The 14674-nt window shown below is 42.9% G+C and overlaps 1 non-coding gene across 1 annotated transcript; it reads right to left on the reverse strand.

Moving 5' to 3' along the window:
• Window positions 1-6215: 6215 nt before the first annotated feature.
• On the reverse strand, window positions 6216-6322 carry LOC113001029 (small nucleolar RNA R71). Its single transcript, XR_003266361.1, has one exon. It is a non-coding gene; the product is annotated as a small nucleolar RNA R71 (small nucleolar RNA).
• Between the last annotated feature and the right edge of the window lie 8352 nt (window positions 6323-14674).

Here is a 14674-nt window from a genome sequence, read left to right on the forward strand (position 1 = left end):
TGGTGTTATCATGATTTTTGTTCATTTTATTTTTAGGACGACGTTCCTAAAGGAAAACTCTACAAGGTTCCGGAATTTCAACAAACATTATCGACAATAACGAAGTAAGCACTAACGCAATAGTCCAAACAAAATGTATGCACAAAACAAAAGATAATCGAAAAAAAAAAACAAACGTTAGTCCCTCAAGTTATAAAAATAAAATGATATGTAACAGATAAAAGAGGAAACATAAAAGAGAATATGAATCTGGGGATCCCCTAGTCATGTGGCTCCACTCCCTCCCAAGAAACCGAGTAAATCCGACATCTCCTCATCCATTCGGGCCTCCTCTGCATTGCCGGGAGCCTCTGCGGGCGCCTCCCCTGCCTGGGTCTCAGGCCAATCTCCGGGCCATGCAACCTCAGCCTTGAACTGATCTGGAGTAGGGCACGCAAAAGGAGTGAAACCCTGGCTCCGCTAACTGAGGCTAAGCTGGTAGAGACACTTATGGATCTGCACCTGCCCCCTGTGGTTGGCCGCCTGCTGGCAACCCAAGTGCTGTAAATACCGCTCCATGCCAAATGACCCAGCTGGATCAGCCTGATGATGTGGTGGCGGTGCATTTGTGGCCTGCGGTGCATCACCCTGCGCCTGTCTAGGTGTGCAATACTTCTCAATGAAGGCCCGGGTGATCGGCGATCGAATCACCTTACTAGGTGTGACGGGAACCCCGAAGGACTGGCAGAGACTCGTGATCAATGCTAGAAAACCCAGGGCCCTATTAGACTTATCTGGGTCTAGAGGGAGCCTGGTAGTTGGCATACCTGCAAATAAATAAATACCGTCAGCGATCAGCTGAGCCACATGGACCCTCATCCGTGTCAGGATGGCATACACCAGCTGACACTTTGGCAGAGGGAGGTCAGAGTTATGATCGTTGGGCAAGACATTGCTGAGAAGCAACGTCATCCACATCTGAGTCAAGGTGGTCATACTGGTGCGCATGATTTGCACCCGTCTCCCGGCAGCGGTCCAGGCAAAATCCTGACCCGGTATGCATAACAGCTGGGCAATGACCTCCTCGTCAAATCCATCAGCTCGGTTCCTTCTCTGACTAAACTCGCACTCGTGGCCCTCCTCTAACACTAGCGGGTCACCCAGGAACTGGCTGAGGGCGTCTGCATCAAAAGGAATCCATTGGCCCCTTACCCATGATCGCATGTCCCGCACTCCCTCTTCTGTGGGCCAAGCATTGGCATAAAATTCCAGGACTATCTCTGGGTCAAACTTAGCCATGGGGGTGACCAGCGACGTCCAATGCTGGCGAGCTATCTCTTCCTGAAAATCTATGTACTCATCGTCCCTGAGCTGGACGCGTCTCTCACGGTGGAACGACCATCCTTTGGTGGCCTCGAAACATTGCTGGTGCTCGGCGCTCCTGAAACGGTGGCTATCAAACTCGGGGGCGGCACTGGTCCCTTCAGCCGCGGCGTCCCTCCTAGATCTTTTTGCGGAAAGCTTTCTCGGAGCCATTTCCTGCGGGGACAAACATTTGGAAAGTTAGTTTACAAGAAAACGCTTATTTAAAAGCAAAAACGGCATGCTAATCTTTCCGATTTAGAACAAACTTGTGCACACATTTCCTTAATGTAAAACATTTATGAACGTGCATATGCGTAAAATATCCTACTATTTATATCAACATACAAGGATATTCAAAACATTCTAGTTACCACACATATATATTTTTTTGAAAAGAATACATATACGCATGCTCAAGGTATTGTGTCAAAATTACACATGTTCATATCCTAAGTATTTTGCTACCACAAACTACCTATGCACATTTTGAGTATTTTATTAACATATACATTTTTGTTGTTTCATATTTGTTTATATATGCACATTGGAGAGCCAAACTCATGTCATGCACACACTTGCATTTATTTGAGAAGGAACTTTCATGTCATCTATCTACACTTGAAAGGAAATTCCACATCATATATTCATTTGGGAAGCATTCTCGTGCCATTTTTGACATGGGTATATTTTTTTGAAAGGCTCCTTATGCTACCTATCCACAAATATACATATTTTGAAAGGCATTTTTACACTACCTATCCTACATATACAGATTTTTGAAATGCATTATTTGCTATACATTCACACTTTGTAAGGTATTTTTATGCCATATATTCACACACTTTGCAAGGCATTTCCATGCTATATATATTCACATATATACATACTGTTGAAAGGTATTTTCCATGCTACCTAGGTGCAAGGTATTTCTCATGGGGCAGCCAAATTTAAATTCTAATAAAAACCTCTCAAACATGTCCTAATATTCATGCCTTTTTACATTCAAAACCAAAACTTAGATTCCTAGGCGTAAGTCATGCTTCCTTGTATTGAAATTAAAAGCTTGGGTTCCTAGGCCTAGAATCGCATTTGGGCACTCATTTTAACCTCTACATGCTGTCCTTATACATATAAAACAGCCCCACAATCCAAAGTTCACAAAACCATGCCCATATGTCATTGAGGCATTTCACCGAGCACTTGGTGGGCACATGTTTAGGCATGAATAGCAAGAAAATGGGGGCAATGTGGCATGCCCCATTGCTTCGGAATGCACCCTAGGCCTAAGGCCATCCCCTACAACCCCTCAATCCAACAAAAACAAGCAACAATTCAAAGACAAATCCCTCACATTTTTGAGCAAATACATGAAACTTAGAGCACCAAAATACATCAATGGAAGGCAAGAGAGACCAAGAATGAGGTACTTACTTGTTGGAGATGAATAATAGTGCAAAACGGAATCAAAAACGCGAAAAATGGTGACCCTAGGGCTGCAAACTCATGAAATCCATGGCTCTTGCTTTTGAATGAGGGGGGGAAGTTTTTGGGTGGAATAAAACTCCCCCTCCCTCGTTTTTTTTTTTATATTTACAGGTGCAGGGGTGCTCACCAGGGCAAGCTCAGCTCGCCCAGGCGAGCTAACCTGCCATTTTTTTTTTGGGAGGAAATAAGTAAGACACCTAAGGGTCAGCGTTTTCTTACTTGAAACCCCTCAGGGTAGATTAGGCATCTAATACTTACTTTATAGACACAACAACAATAATTACTGGAGATTTTTAAAGGATACTAGGCTGCTTTGTAGCGGCGCTTTCCATTTGTCCCAGGCTAGGCAAAGGATGACGACCTATTGGTCGTGACCCTAGCCTCTCCTTGCATCCGTCCCTAAGTACCTGAAAGTAGGAAATAACAATGCATGGCAAATCGTGACCGTGTCGTCGTCTTACCTTGATTGGTTTCTGCCTTTAACCTTGTCTCGACCTCTAAACGTTGCCTAAGATGATTCTGCCCCTGTTATCACAAAATATGCATGCGTATGCGTATGGATGAATGTTTTCAAATGCAATAATCTTCTTAGTGAAAGCTGGTTAGATTCAGTTTTAATTAAGCGCTTGGGGCACCCCATGAACTGAGCGAAAGGGCTCAGGTTATTACAAACTGCACATGGTTTAAAACCAAAGTGAGGATTGAAGCCTTAGACGCATGTTCTCTTCTTTAAAAGAACTGTGACGAGACAATTTACAGCGGACAGGAATCCTTGGAGGAAACCAAAAAGAACACACAAACACAAAAATAAAAAGAACATGCAGCGGTTTCCTAAATTGCCCCAGTGATGTGCCATTATTTTCTTCTATTTTCTAAACCCTTTTTGCACCATTTTAATTACTGATTGGTCTTAATTGTCAATTAATCAGGCAGTTTTATTATTTGGGCTCATTTAGCTAATTTGATGTTTTTAATCTAATTTCAGGAATTAATGAAACATTGGGCTTAATCCGGATTTTGGTTATGGACTTGAAGAGGGCAAATAAAGCAGCGCTTACCTTAGTTAATTTCTAATTAGGAAATTTCGCAATTTTATTTTATGTTGTTCAGTGTTTATTTCGTTTTGGGCCAGAGTATTGTAATAGGGCCAAGTGACTTTGAGTGACTATTTTTAAATAGCAGCCTTGGGATTCGTGAAGGCATTTTGTTATGCTATTCATTATTCAGAGCTTTTGTTTTAGGGTTTTCGTTTTTCTGCTTCTAATTACAGTTTCGTTCTTGCTTCTTCTTCTACTCTCATTTACGTTTCTGTTTCATTTACATTTTTGTTCATTTATGTTCTGTTCATTTACGTTTCTGTTTCATGCTTCATTTGCGTTTTTTGTTTGAATCCATGGAAGGCTAGATTTTCTGGTGTTGTTTCCTTTTGAGGACGAAGCCCAACTCTCTTTGAGGTTTCGCTTGTACTGTGGTTTCCTGGCAGTTTTCCGTTCACCAGTTATCCCAATTTCGTGAATATTATTCAGTGCACGCCTCGTGTTCGATTAATTGCCTCTAAGCCTAACTTGCGTTCATGCTTAATGGACGAAGGGCTAACTGGTGTATGTGGTGCCTAATCACGTATTGAAAACCCTAAGTTGATTTTCGCTTAGTAAATTCAAATAGGGTTGGATTAAGTGGTTGACTGTTAGGGACGAATTCTCCACAACCCAGGATAAGAGAATGGCTTCTGAATCAGAGGAAACAACCCGTTTTTAATATTAGTAGTTTCGTATTCTAGTTTACTTGTTCTGCTCTTTAATTACCAAACAACCAACCCCCCCCCCAATCATTACTGTTATTGCAAGTATATTATGAACATTTGGTTTGTCACTGCTCGTTGGGAAACGACCTAGGATCACTTCCTAGTTACTGCATTTTCATGTTTATTTGATTCGGGTACGGCCTCGATCAAATTTGGCGCCGTTGCCGGGGAGCAGTGTCCAAAGGTTCATAATAGCTAGCTAGTGTTGTGTGTTTAATCCTTTCGTGTTTTATGCTTAATTGTTAGTATTGTGTTAGTATTTGTGTTAGTGTTGTTTAGTGTCCTGGTATTTTGTTTAATGTGTGTTCTGTTTCAGTTTTCCCATTAAGCGTTTCCCCTGTTTCAGTCTTGGGTGTTTTGCTGTGAAGATTGTGCTTGCGGCAAAAACAGAGTAGTAGTAGAAATCAATTAGAGACGGATTTTAACGACCACCCATGCTGAATTATTTGAGATTTTTTGTTTTAGTAGCTAGGGTTGTTATTTTTGGCTGAATTTTTTTGTGGTAACTTCTTTTAATCCATATTTTGTGAGAAAAATAGCTAGAGCCTTTAGTTTGGTCAGATTTGAAAGTTCCAAAAAACTAGCAAATTTTGTGTTTGTCAAAACTTCAAACGGCCATAACTTTTGCTCCGGTTATCAGAATCGCAATTATTATATATGCATTTGGGGTAGAAAAAAATTTCCTACGCCGTGGCAGCCGGCCGTAGGAGGTCTCCATTGTCCAGAAAAAGCTATTCTGTCAAAAGTTTTTTATTTTTCAAGTTTTATTCACTTATTTTTCTTAACTTACCAGTTTTAGCTTTCATAGTTAGACTTTGAATTTTTGTCTGAAATATTTTGTGTTATCTTCTCATCATTTTATAAGGTTGCTCACAAAATTTCAAGTCATTTGGATATCATTTGAGGGTAGTTGTAGTTCCAACCTACACCTTTATTTACATGATAAGGCAACTGGTTATGTGCATGCTGAATGTAGTGTATGACTAGAGGCAATCCATCTGACTTACAACCCTTTGATCCTGAGATAGATAGGACATTTCATAGATTAGTTAGGCATCATTTTATACCTTTTGATCATTCTGAGCATTCCATTACTGGTGAATCTGTGCATTCTGTTATTGGTGATTTTGAACATCCTGATCTTGAGCATTATAATTTTGAGCATTCTAATTCTGAGCATTCTGATTTTGCACATTCTGAGAACATGGCACAACCTCCACCCCGTGAGAGGACTCTAAGGGAAATGGTTGCACCTGATTTCACCTACGAAAGCTTGTGCATCCAATACCCTGATGAGGATGTCCCATATGTTCTTAAAACTGGACTGATTCATTTGTTTCCAAAGTTTCATGGCCTTGCAGGTGAAGACCCACACAAACATTTGAAGGAATTTCATATTGTCTGCTCCACCATGAAACCCCCAGATGTCCAAGAGGATCACATATTTCTGAAGGCTTTTCCTCATTCATTAGAGGGAGTGGCAAAGGACTGGTTGTATTACCTTGCTCCAAGGTCCATCACGAGCTGGGATGACCTTAAGAGAGTATTCTTAGAAAAAAATTTCCCTGCTTCCAGGACCACAGCCATCAGGAAGGATATCTCAGGTATTAGACAACTCAGTGGAGAGAGCCTGTATGAGTATTGGGAGAGATTTAAGAAACTATGTGCCAGTTGCCCCCACCATCAGATTTCAGAACAGCTTCTTCTCCAATATTTTTATGAAGGACTCAGTAATATGGAGAGAAGTATGATAGATGCTGCCAGTGGTGGAGCCCTTGGAGACATGACTCCTACTGAAGCTAGAAATTTAATTGAGATGATGGCTTCCAACTCCCAGCAGTTTAGCGCCAGAAATGATGCCATAGTCATTAGAGGAGTGCATGAGGTAGCTACAAACCCATCTGCATCATCTGAAACTAAGAAGCTTGAAGGAAAACTGGATGCATTGGTTAACCTGGTAACCCAGCTGGCCTTGAATCAGAAATCTGTACCTGTCGCAAGGGTTTGTGGTTTGTGCTCCTCTACTGACCACCATACAGACCTTTGCCCTTCCATGCAGCAACCTGGAGCAATTGAGCAGCCTGAAGCTTATGTTGCAAATATTTACAATAGACCTCCTCAACCTCAGCAGCAAAATCAACCACAGCAGAACAATTATGACCTCTCCAGCAACAGATATAACCCTGGATGGAGGAATCACCCTAACCTCAGATGGTCCAGCCCTCAGCAACAACAACAGCAGCCTGCTCCTTCCTTCCAAAATGCTGTTGGCCCAAGCAGACCATACATTCCTCCACCAATCCAACAACAGCAACAACCCCAGAAACAACCAACAGTTGAGACCCCTCCACAACCTTCCCTCGAAGAACTTGTGAGGCAAATGACTATGCAGAACATGTAGTTTCAGCAGGAGACCAGAGCCTCCATTCAGAGCTTAACCAATCAGATGGGACAATTGGCTACCCAATTGAATCAACAACAGTCCCAGAATTCTGACAAGCTGGCTTCTCAAGCTATCCAAAATCCCAAAAATGTCAGTGCCATTTCATTGAGGTTGGGAAAGCAATGTCAAGGACCTCAACCCGTAGCACCTTCCTCATCTGCAAATGAACCTGCCAAACTTCACTCTACTCCAGAAAAAGGTGATGACAAAAATTTACCTAACCATTTCTGTGCAGGTGAATCTTCTTCCACAGGTAATTCTGATTTGTAGAAGCAGCACATTCCCCCTCTTCCATTCCCTCCAAGAGCAGTTTCCAACAAAAAAATGGAAGAGGCAGAGAAAGAGATCTTGGAAACATTTAGAAAAGTAGAGGTAAACATACCTCTATTGGATGCAATAAAGCAAATTCCAAGATATGCCAAATTCTTGAAGGAGCTGTGCACTAATAAGCGGAAGCTTAAAGGAAGTGAACGAATTAGCATGGGCAGAAATGTCTCCGCATTGATTGGTAAATTTGTTCCTCAAATTCCTGAAAAATGCAAAGATCCAGGTACATTCAGCATACCTTGTATTATAGGTGTCGCAACCTACCCTTCGACGGGAGGGCGACGCGTGACTCGCGGAATGCGTGTTCCACGAAAGGAATACGCGCGGAGTCGCCACCAACGTTTATTTGAGGAAAACGTCGGAAAAACCGGAAAAGACGCGATCTACGAACTTTTTAGTGAAAGGTTCGGGAGTTGTATTTACGCACGGGGAAGGTATTAGCACCCCACACGCCCGTCTCAAGGGACGGCAGCCTTTAATCGAATGTGCAAACATGACTTTGATTTTTATGTTCCTTTTTATGTTCTTATATCCTTTATACCCTTTTCATATTTTTCTTTTTTTTTTTTTTTTTTTTTTTTTTTTTTGTGGTCGACAAGGGTGTTTCCCTTTGCTCCTACGTATTCCTCAATTTGGGATGAGAAAATCAGACCTACGTAGTTCTTTTTTATCAAGTGATGCCTTTTTTACTTAAGTGGTGATCATTTTAAGGCGTTGGACCTTAAAAATGATCCATTTTACTTAGTGAGAAATTGAAATGACAAACTTCAAAAGCCTATTTTGTGGACGAGCTTGACTAGGCGAGTTGATTTTAGCCTTAGTTTCACTTTAGTCATTAATCAATTCGATTAAGAATGAGAAATCCCAAAGAGAAAACGTCCGATTGATTTTCCGCTTTATTTCACTAAAAAGATATTTTTTTGATTATTATATTATTTTTTACCTCTTTTTGATTTCCAACGTGGTTACGGCATGACCGAACGGTCGGAATTGATTTTAACCGAAGTTAACGGATAATATAATTCAAACGTTCGGTGGAAATTTATTTTATTTTTAAGTTAAGCGAGAAATGACTTAAGCAAAATGGCTTAAGCACGTCAACAGGGGGTATAAAAAGTAAACAAAATGAGAATAAAAATGCACGAAACACAATGTGGACCACTACGGGTACATAGAATGAATCGAAAAGCTTGGTTCGAGGTACTTACCCGTTGAAGATCGAAGAACGATGAAGAACGAATGAAGAACGTCGAAGAACGGTTGAAACCTTTGCGAGATTCCTCACGGAAAACGTTACGGAAACGTTTCGGAAGCGCCTCGGCTTAGATTTTCTTCACGGAAACAATTTTTCCAAGCAAATTCGAAAGAGAGAGAAGTGCCTAAGGGGCTGGACCCCTTTCTTCTTCACTTCCTCCCCTATTTATAGCAAAATAGGGGAGGTGGTTGCCGCCCAGCTCGCCCAGGCGAGCTCAGCTCGCCCAGGCGAGCAGGGTTGCTTCCTCCAGAAGCAACCGCCTTCTGGAGGAATATTCTAGAGGGCCCAAGTGGGCCTGGGTGCTATTTGCACCCCCATTTTTACTAAGTACACCCCCCTCTGCTGTTTTTTGGTGATTCTTTTTTCGTAAAGTTACGGAAACTTACGAATTTCGTAACGATACTTGTTTTCTTTCCGTAATGTTACGGAACCTTGCGGATTACATAATCATCCCCTTTTTGACTTACGGAATGTTACGGAACCTCACTTAATTATGCAACGATGCTTCCATTTGATTTCCGGTGTGTCACGAAAACTTACGGATTGTGCATCAATATTTTTTTGGTTTTTCGGCATGTCCTGAAATTTCACAAATTGCCTAATGATGGGTGCCAAGCACCTCACGAGGACCAAAGAATGGTCGCACGTCATCGAGCAAAGGTCCCCGGACGAAATTAGGGTATGACAGTTGCCCCTCTTTACTTGTCTTTTATTGGAGATAAAAGGAAAGTAAAGATAAGACACTAATTTCGTCCCTCTCGATTTGACGAGAGTCGCAGGTGACCATAAAATCTCCACATGCAAATGACTTGTTGTTCCCAAAATTTCACAAATTGCCTAATGATGGGTGCCAAGCACCTCACAAGGACCAAAGAATGGTCGCTTGTCATCAAGCAAAGGTCCCAAAAATTAGTGTATGACACTAATTTCGTTCCTCTCGGTTGACGAGAGTCGCGGGTGACCATGACTTGTCGCTCCTAGAATTTCACAAATTGCCTAATGATGGATGCCAAGCACCTCACAAGGACCAAAGAATGGTCCATGTCATCAAGCAAAGGTCCCCGAAAATCAGTGTATGACACTAATTTCGCTCCTCTCGGTTTGACGAGAGTCGCAGGTGACCATGAAATCTCCACATGTAAATGACTTGTTGTTCCCGGAGGAACAAAAGGTGCAGAAGACTATGTCAGCCTCTGCATGCTATCAAGCGTTCTGTCTTACAGATAGCAAAAGAATGTTTATACGGATAACCACTCGGGTATCTCCGCGTATCATCGGGCCCACCGCCTCTGGATGATACAAGGGTGCAGAATGACCAAACTTGGTCTCTGCTTGTCATCGGGCCCGCCGCCTCTGGATGACAAAAGGGTGCGAATAACCGTAAGGTATCTCCGCGTATCATCGGGCCCGCCGCCTCTGGATGATACAAGGGTGCAGAATGACCAAACTTGGTCTCTGCTTGTCATCGGGCCCGCCGCCTCTGGATGACAAAAGGGTGCGAATAACCATAAGGTATCTCCGCGTATCATGGGTGCAGAATGACCAAACTTGGTCTCTGCTTGTCATCGGGCCCGCCGCCTCTGGATGACAAAAGGGTGCGAATAACCATAAGGTATCTCTGCGTATCATGGGTGCAGAATGACCAAACTTGGTCTCTGCTTGTCATCGGGCCCGCCGCCTCTGGATGACAAAAAGATGCGGATAACCGTAAGGTATCTCCGCGTATCATGGGTGCAGAATGACCAAACTTGGTCTCTGCTTGTCATCGGGCCCGCCGCCTCTGGATGACAAAAGGGTGCGAATAACCATAAGGTATCTCCGCGTATCATGGGTGCAGAATGACCAAACTTGGTCTCTGCTTGTCATCGGGCCCGCCGCCTCTGGATGACAAAAAGATGCGGATAACCGTAAGGTATCTCCGCGTATCATGGGTGCAGAATGACCAAACTTGGTCTCTGCTTGTCATCGGGCCCGCCGCCTCTGGATGACAAAAGGGTGCGAATAACCATAAGGTATCTCCGCGTATCATGGGTGCAGAATGACCAAACTTGGTCTCTGCTTGTCATCGGGCCCGCCGCCTCTGGATGACAAAAAGATGCGGATAACCGTAAGGTATCTCCGCGTATCATGGGTGCAGAATGACCAAACTTGGTCTCTGCTTGTCATCGGGCCCGCCGCCTCTGGATGACAAAAGGGTGCGAATAACCATAAGGTATCTCCGCGTATCATGGGTGCAGAATGACCAAACTTGGTCTCTGCTTGTCATCGGGCCCGCCGCCTCTGGATGACAAAAAGGGTGCGGATAACCGTAAGGTATCTCCGCGGGCTACCAGCTCTTGAGTCATGGCAACAAAAAGCGGTGTGGTCGACAAAAGCGAGGCTCTTGCTCCTACGTATCCTCCCATGAGGAATTCAGACCTACGTAGTTCTGGATAACTTGTGAGACTTGAAAAAGTCTCGTTGTTTTCTCCACTAAAATGCAAACATGCTTTAGCAAAGAGACAAATATTCCAACTGATTTAGAGCAGCATATGCTTTTTTGAGTGAAAAACAATGCGTCTACCGGGGAAGGAGAGTCTGCTGATGAAATCTCCCATAACCATAAATGAGATTTTGGATGTTAGCATTTCGTTTCTAAATGATCATTTAGAGGAAACACTGGGTTCGAAAAAAAATAGAAGAAATCTACTCAAAGTGTATCAATCTCGCACAGGTAAGTGTTTCATCCTAATTCCGAACCATAGATATGTCATGACTTGACTTTGCAAATTATTTCCTATCAAATCAAAAATTACACGCGTGATCATGGATCAATAGGGCTTCCCTTGGGAATGGGTTCTTTTGGTGGTTTCTTCTTTCGGCTTTTGTGTGTTTTTGGCTTTTGATTTTTCTGGCTTTTTTCTTTTTCTGTTTTTGTTTAGTGCGGGGCGAGAAAAAAAGTCGCTAGCGCACGGGATTCTGGTTGGTAATCAAAGGGAGAAGACTATTTTAGGTTGTGGTTCTCTTTCCTTCTTTTTTCGTTCATTTGGTGACAATTCTGTATTGTTCAGATATTGTCTGGTCAAAAGACCTTTCTGCACATTTCTTCTAGTTCTTTGATCAAGAACTTTCTTTCCTTCCTTTTTTACTTTCTCCTATTCTTTGGTTGGGAATTTTCTTTCTTTTCTTTTTGACTTTCTCTTTGATTGGAAATTTTCCTTCTTTTCTTTTTTTTTGCTTTCTCCCACTCTTTGATTGGGGAATTTTCCTTCTTTTCTTTTTTGCTCCCGAGGGTAAGGATTGACATTCTCACCCTAGGTCAAGGTTCATGGTGAGTCAGGATTTTGGCTCAAGGTTTGTAGAATGGCTAGACATGATACATGTCGGGGTTTGGTTCGGTTCAAGGATAAAAAGGGATGCCCCACGTTATTTCCATGACACAAATGCAAAAATGATGATTTAGAAACTTTATGCAAAACTGGTCATGCATGCACCTATGCGGACACTCAAGTGTCAAATCTTTATGGTCATGTGATGCTAGGGTTCAGGATTCATTTCCTCTATTTTAGTCAACCCAACGTTTCCAAAATATGTTCTTTTATCAATTTGTGCATTCATCCGAGTCCATTTCGGGCGTCTGGGAAAATCTTCACAGCATTCACCCTTCAGGTGTATACACATTTTCCAAAAATTGGTTATGATCAATGAATTTTTTCAAAGAAAAGTTGGAAATCGTCTCTTTTCAAAAGCATGTTGGTTTTTCAGCTTAACAACTTATTTTTTCTTTTTTCTACCTCTTTCCTTACTTGCCCTTTTTTTTCCTTATTTGCTCTCTTTTTCTTTTCACTTTCTTCTCTTTTCTATCTCATTTTCTTTCTTTTTCTATTTCATTTTTATCATGATTTTTTTTGTTTATTTCACATATATACTTTTGGACGATGTTCCTAAACGAAGAACTCTACACGGTTCTGGAATTTCAAACATCATTGATAGTAGTGATATATAAATACTAATGCAACAATCTAAACAAAAATGTATGCGCTGTACAAATGACAATCGAAACAACAAAAACAAACGTTAGTCTCTTAAGTCAAAACAATAACATAGAATAAAAATGATAAAAGAAATATGAAAGAAAACATGAATCTGGGGATCTCCCAGTCACGTGTCTCCACTCCCTCCCAAGAAGTCAAGCAAATCGGCCATCTCCTCATCCTCGTGGGCTTCTTCTCCATCGCCGGGAGCTTCCGGGGGCGCCTCTCCTGCTTGGGCCTCGGGCCAATCTCCGGGCCATGCTACCTCTGCCCTGAACTGGTCTGGAGTAGGGCATGAAAAAGAAGCGAAGCCCTGGCTCTGCATGCTAAGGCTCATCTGGTACAGACAGTCATGGGTCCGTACATGTGCTCGGTGGTTGGCCGCCTGCTGGCGAACCAAATGCCGTAAATACCGCTCTATGTCAAATGCCCCAGCCTGGCCAGCCTGATGAGGTGGTGGTGGCGCGCCTGCGGCCTGTAGGTGCAACGGGGACTCCGAACGACTGGCAGAGTCCTGTGATCAGTGCGGGGAATCCCAGAGCCCTGTTGGACTTATCTGGGTCCAAAGGGTGCCTAGTGGGCGTCATACCTGCAAAAATATAGATGGCATCAGCGATCAACTGAGCCACATGGATGCTCATCCGTGTCAGGATGGCGTACACCAGCTGGCACTTCGGCATGGGGAGGTCGGAATTATGATCAGTGGGCAGGATGTTGCTGAGGAGCAACGTCATCCATATCTGGGTCAGGGTGGTCATGTTGGTGCGCATGATTCGCACCCGCCTTCCTGCAGCAGTCCGGGCAAAATCTTGCCCCGGTATACATAGCAGCTGGGCGATGGCCTCCTCATCGAACCCATCAGACCGGTTCCTCCTCTGGCCATACTCGCATTCCTGGCCCTCTTCCAATACCATCGGATATCCCAGGAGCTGGCTGATAGCGTCGGCATCGAACGGGATCCACTGACCCCTAACCCAGGATCTCATGTCACGCACGCCCTCCTCTGTTGGCCAAGCATTGGCATAAAACTCAAGGACTATTTCTGGATCAAACTTGGCCATGGGAGTGACCAGTGGTGCCCACCGCCGGCGCCCTATTTCTTCCTGGAAATCAGTATACTCGTCGTCCTTGAGCTGGACGCGTCGCTCCCGGAGAAACGACCATCCCTTAATGGCTTCGAAGCGCTGCTGGTGTATAACGCTCCTAAAGCGGTGACTGTCGTACTCCGGGGCGGAACTAGTTCCTTCGGCCGCCTTGTCCTTCCTGGACCTCTTTGAGGCAAGCTTCCTCGGGGCCATTCCTGCGAAGGCAAACATTTGGAAAGTTAGTTTTACCAGTGGGACGTTACTCTTAAAGCAAAAATGGCATATAACCTCCTCCCATAAATACAAACATCAATGTAAATTTAGAGTAAGCTTATGCGCATATTTCCTTACAAATGTTCTCTTGCACAAGACATTCTATTAACCGAAAAAACGCACCCATATACAATCAAGGCAGCTCCGTTACCTAGATTATTTACACGTATTTCCAAGGTGTATTTGTTACTTACATCACACACATCTCCTTGGCTAAATTCACATACATGCATACCCAAAGCATTTTGGGGTACCAAAAATTGCACATGTACACCTCTTGGTATTTCTAATACCTATACATACACAAACTTTATGATGAATCTTGACTATCTACACAATAAGGTGCTACATTTCATGCTCTTTTCAAGTTTTTGCTACCCAAAGCCGCATGCAAATTCCAGTATATTTTCCTTTGCTGACTAAAATTGTATTCAAATTAAAAGGTATACATTTTTTGGTAATGTATCTTCTTTACATAACATGCAACACATTTATGTATATTTTTTTGTGAGACATTTTGACTACCAAAAATTATATGTACATACATCCAAGTATTTTGCCATCACACCCAAAGTGTAAATTGCCAAAGGTATTTCGCTACCTATTCTAAACCTACACATTTATGATGAGCAAAATTCCTAACCA

This window comes from Glycine max, chromosome 2, assembly GCF_000004515.6.
Source record: "Glycine max cultivar Williams 82 chromosome 2, Glycine_max_v4.0, whole genome shotgun sequence".
In the NCBI taxonomy this organism is placed as follows: domain Eukaryota; kingdom Viridiplantae; phylum Streptophyta; class Magnoliopsida; order Fabales; family Fabaceae; genus Glycine; species Glycine max.